At 35.4% G+C, this 5,367-nt stretch overlaps 1 protein-coding gene across 1 annotated transcript in view; it reads right to left on the reverse strand.

Moving 5' to 3' along the window:
* The window catches only part of NME8 (NME/NM23 family member 8), a 95,239-nt gene that overhangs the window by 59,125 nt on the left and 30,747 nt on the right, over positions 1-5,367 (reverse strand). The window lies entirely within an intron of this gene.

Consider the following 5,367-nt stretch of genomic DNA (forward strand, 5'->3'; position numbering starts at 1 on the left):
GATTAAATGTTCTGGGATTCCCATTCTTCTCTGAGTCAGCCACAGTTTGTTATGATCCACGCAGTCAAATGCCTTTGCATAATCAATGAAACACAGATAGACATGGGTAATATTCTCTTGTGTGATTACCTGCCTCTGAAAATCTGCTGGAAAGTCCACTATGGGTGAGTTCTGACTTGATGGTACACAACAACAACAACAATTATTAAGAAGGGTCAAATTTAAGATTTAGCTTAAATTTATCATATTTTCCATCATTTATTTTAGTAATTCCTGGATAATGCAATGGTTAATGTCTCTGCTATTGTCCAAAAGGTTGACTGTTGGAATTCACCCAGAGGTACTTTGTCAACCAGAATCACTGAAAACTTGAGTGAAATTCTACTCTGAAGACATGAATCAAATTCAATTCAATTAAAATTATTTTTGTAAATGACATACTTTGGGCATGTTGCAAGCAGGGACCAGTACTTGGAGAGGGACATCATGTTCAGGAACGTGGAGGGACGGTGAAGGAGAGGAAGACCCTTGATGAGATGGATCGATTCTGTGGTTGGGGTAGTGGGAAAGAGTGGGTCAGAGATGGCGAGGTTGGCGAAGTATAGAGTAGCATTTAGGGCTCTTGTACATAGGGACACTATGAGTTACAAGCCACTTGATGGCACATACAACAACATTATTTACTGTCAGCTTGATGTAATGACAAAAAGCTATGTGCATGTCACTCAAAAATAATCAAATGTTAACTATGTCCAATTGTTTTTCTGCTGAATCTTTAGGTTTTTCTAAGTATACTATTATGTCATCTGCATCTAGATATAGTTTTATCTCCTCTTTGCCAATTTCTATATCTCTTATTTCCTTGTCTTAATGTCTCCTTAATACTTCCAATATTATTTTGAGTAGGAGATATTATAGTGGTAAGCCTTGCCTAGTCCTGGTTCTCAAGGAGTCTCAAGAGACTTTTAATGTCTCTCCATTGAGAATGTTGGCTCTTGTTTTTGCATATATACTTTTCACTATGTTTAGGAAATTGCACACTCTTGCTATTTTGTTGAGTGTTTTAATCAGGAAAGGTTGTTAGATTTTGTCAAAGGCCTCTTCTAAATCAACTAATAGGATCATGTGATTTTTATTCTTTGCTTCAATAATGTGATGAATTACATTGTTTTTCTTTCTTTTTTTAAGTGTGTGTGTGTGTGTGTGTGTGTGTGTGCATGTACCGCCAAATCAGATCTGACTGATACAGGAGGAGATTGTCCTTCCTTCTGCAGCAGAGCATCTGGATTAATTGCTTTTTTTAAAAATGTTGAACCATCCTTGCATACTTGTTTTGAATCCCACTTGATCATGATGAATTATTTGTTTGATATACTGTTGGATTGTACTGGCCAGGATTTTATTGATGATTTTTGCATCTATGTTCATGAGAGATATTGGCCTACAGTTTTCTATTTTGGTGGTGCTTTTACCTCACTTGATATCAGGGATATGTTTGCTTCATAGAATGAGTTTGGCAGTATTCCAACTTTTTCTATTTTCTGAAATACTGTATGTAGAATTGGTGACAGTTCTTCCCTGAATATTTGATAGAATTTGCTAGCAAAACCATCTGGTCTAGGGTTTATTTGGTTGTTGTTGTTGTTGTTGTTTTAATTGGAAGTTATTTTATGACCTGTTCAATTTCTTCTTTTTTGATGCATTTATTCAGGTGTTCTATTTCAATCTGGGTAAGTCTGGGTAGATTGTGAGCTTCTAAATATTTGTTCATATCCTCGAGATTTTAATTTTTGTATTAACATAGTTTTTCATAATATTCTATTTTTAACATTTTTATTCTACTTAGTTCTGTTGGGACATTGCCCCTTTCTTATCTTATTTGGATTAAATGTGCCTTTTCTTTCTTTTCCTTTGTTAGTTTTTCTACTGGTTTATCAATTTTTATTGACCTTTTTGAAGAACCCACTTTTGGTCTTGTCGAAAGTTTAAATTATTTTCTGTTTTCCATTGCATTTATGTCTACCCTAGTTTTTATAATTTTCTTCATTTTAGGGATTTTTAGGGCTTTTGCCTTCTTTTTCTATCTGTTGGAGATATTGAGTTCAATAATGGATTATCATTTTTTCCTTCCCTCTTGATGTGTTTTGCTCCATTCCAGACATGTTTGGTAAACTGTGCTTTCATTTTCATTTGTTTCAACAAACTTAATTTATTTTTTTATTTCTTCTTTTACCCACTCATATTCAAGCAGGGCACTGTTCAGCTTCCAAGTGCATGTTTTTTCCTTCTTTGTCCTTTTGTTGATTTTTAATTTTTAGCACAATGGTCTGAGAAAACATCAAAGCAAAAGATCAACATACAAATATCAGTTTGATTTCTCTACAATGACAAAAAGAATTCTGAAATGGAACTAATAAAACAATGTCATCAAGTAGCTCACCACAAGATTAAGTACTTGGGAGCAAATTTAACTTGAAATACAAAAGACCTATCCAAAGAAAATTACAAAACATTACTACAAGAAACAAACAAACAAAAAGTCCTGGAGAAATGGAAGTATATACAATGCTCATGGATAGGAAGACTCAATATTGTGAAAATGAAAATTTTACCAAAGATAATCTACAAGTTAAATGCAATCCCAATACAGATACCAATTCCATTCTTCAGTGAGATGGAAAAGGCAATTTTTAATTTCATCTGGAATGGAAAGAGACCTTGAAAAAGATAAATGCTCCTGAAAAAGAGAAACAAGGTAGGAGGCATCTCATTCCCTGATCTCAAACCCTACTATATAGCCATGGTAGTCAAGACAGTGTGGTACTGATACATTGACACATAGATTAATGTAATAAAATTTATAATTCAGAAATCAGCTCATCCACCTATAGTCAATGGTCTTTGAGAAGGAGACAGAATCAGATCAGCGGGAAAAGGACCGTTTCTTTAATAAATGATAATGGAACAATTAGAAAACTATCTGCAGAAAATTTAAGCAAGAACCACACCTCATACCTCATACAAAAACCAGCTCAAGGTGGATCAGGGACCCAGAAGGAAAACTATAGATTATAAAATTCATCAGAGAAAAGCTAGGGAGAACTCTAGAACCCCTAATCCACAACATGAGCAGTCTTCCAAGCATAATGAAAAACTTCCCACCAAGACAGTATAAAATAGACAAATGGAACTGGCTAAGAATAAAATCTTTATGCACATAAAAAAATCTTCTCCAACAGGGTAAGAAGGAAAACCATAGACTGGGAAAAATATTTGGCAATGACATATTTGATAAGGGACTTACCTCTAAAATTTATAGAATACTCCAGAACCTCAACAAGAAAAATCTAAACAATCCAGTCACAAAATGGACACGGGATATGATTAGACACTTCACAAAATAAGACATTAAGTTTGCAAACAAACACATGGAGAAAGGTTAAAAATCTCTAGTTATTAGGGAGATTCAAATAAAAACAGCTATAAGATATCATCTTACCCCAGCAATAACCACAAAATTTAACAAGGCAGCAAACAAGAAATGCTGGTGAGGTTGTGGAGAGATTGGAACTCTTATTCACTGCTGGTGGGAATGTAAAATGGTACAACCACTATGGAAGGCAGTAAGGCACTTGCTCAAAAAGTTGGAACTAGAAATACCATTTGACCGGGCAGTTTCACTCCTGGGAATATACCCTAAAGAAATCAGAATGACAACTGAAATATATGTATGCACACCAATATTTATTGCTGCATTATTCACACTAGCAAAGAGATGGAAGCAACCCAAGGACCCATCAATAAATGAATGGATAGAAAAACTATGGTACATCCACACAATGGAATACTATGCATCACTGAAAAAAAATGAAATAGTAAAACATTACACAACATGGGAGAGGCTTTAGGACATTTAGTCTAAGTGAAATATCTCATCGTAAAGAGACAAATATTGCAAAACACTACTGTTATAAACTAGGACAGACAGGGAATTGGGGAAGGAATAGGGAAAGAATGGATAATGATCATTGCATTAGAACAGATGAGGGGAAGAACTGTCTAAAAGGAATATGATTATGCATTATGTGGATGAGAACAATCTATAACAAAGGGTATATTGCAGGGTGGGCTGGAGGAGTGGGAGAGAATGTGTAACAATGAAGAAGTTTAAAAAAAATAAAAGAGGTACTTAAGTTTAAAAAAATTAATCAAATGTAATGGAGAAGTTTAGATGGAGATATGGCAAGTCAAACAATTAAATATTAATGGAACATGTTCAAAGCAACTCTTGAATCATATTAAGTAATATCATTGACATAATCTTAATTTGATTTGTGAGTATTCAGTACAGCTGCATTCTACATCTATTATGAAAATAAACACTACTGGTTCTACTGTTCCTGGTTTATCACTATTGCTGTTGTTAGGTGCCATCAGGCTGACTATGACTCATAGTCAATAGCTCTGAAACCTTCCGTTCTCTTTTACTGCCTCCGACACACCTGCCCCCATTGCCACAGTCACTGTGTCAATTCATCTTATCAAGGATCTTCCTCTCCCAGGCTGTCCCTCTATCCTTCAAAACATGATATTCTTCTCCAATGACTGGTCGCTCCTGGAAACATGTTTAAAGTATGTGAGATTGCCTTCAAGAAGCAAGCTGGTTTCACCTTCTCCAGGACAGATCTATTTATTCTCTTGGTAGTTCATGGTACATTTAATACTCTTCTTTAGCACCACACTTCAAAGGCATTGGTTCTACTTCTGTCATCCATAGTCATTGTCTAGCTGTCTAATGTATATAGCAAGTAATTTTGAAGACCATGGCCTGGATCAGGCCTTATTCTCTAGATTGTCATCTTTTCTCTTCAGCACTCTGGAGAGGACACTGACAGCAGAATTTCTCAATACAGCGTGGTTTTTTATTTCCCAATTCCTACTGCCAAGAGTATTGATTGTAGATCTGAGCAGGACAAAGTTGTTTAATACCTCAATCTCTTCTCCACTGATCCTGATGCTGCCAATTGGCCAAGCAGTGAGAATCTTTGTTTTCTCAATGTTAAACTTCAGGCCATATTGAAGAATGCAGTCCTTGACCTTCTGAAGCAAATATTCAGGTCTTTCTCAGTTTTGGCAAGAAAGGTTGTGTCATTTGCATAATGCAGATTGTTGACGAGTCTTCCTCCAATATTGATGCTACATTCCTCCTCAAAAAATTCCAGCCTCTTGAATGATCACATATAGCTTTCAATCTGGATTGAAGCTCAACATCAAGAAAACCCTAAAGACTCAGCAAGAAAACTATTGGACGTAGTTGACCAATTCAGCAAAGTAGCAGGATACAAGATCAACATACAAAAATCAGTT

This window comes from Elephantulus edwardii, unplaced genomic scaffold (genome assembly GCF_000299155.1).
Source record: "Elephantulus edwardii isolate Elephantulus edwardi_28Jun2011 unplaced genomic scaffold, EleEdw1.0 scaffold00059, whole genome shotgun sequence".
Classification (NCBI taxonomy): domain Eukaryota; kingdom Metazoa; phylum Chordata; class Mammalia; order Macroscelidea; family Macroscelididae; genus Elephantulus; species Elephantulus edwardii.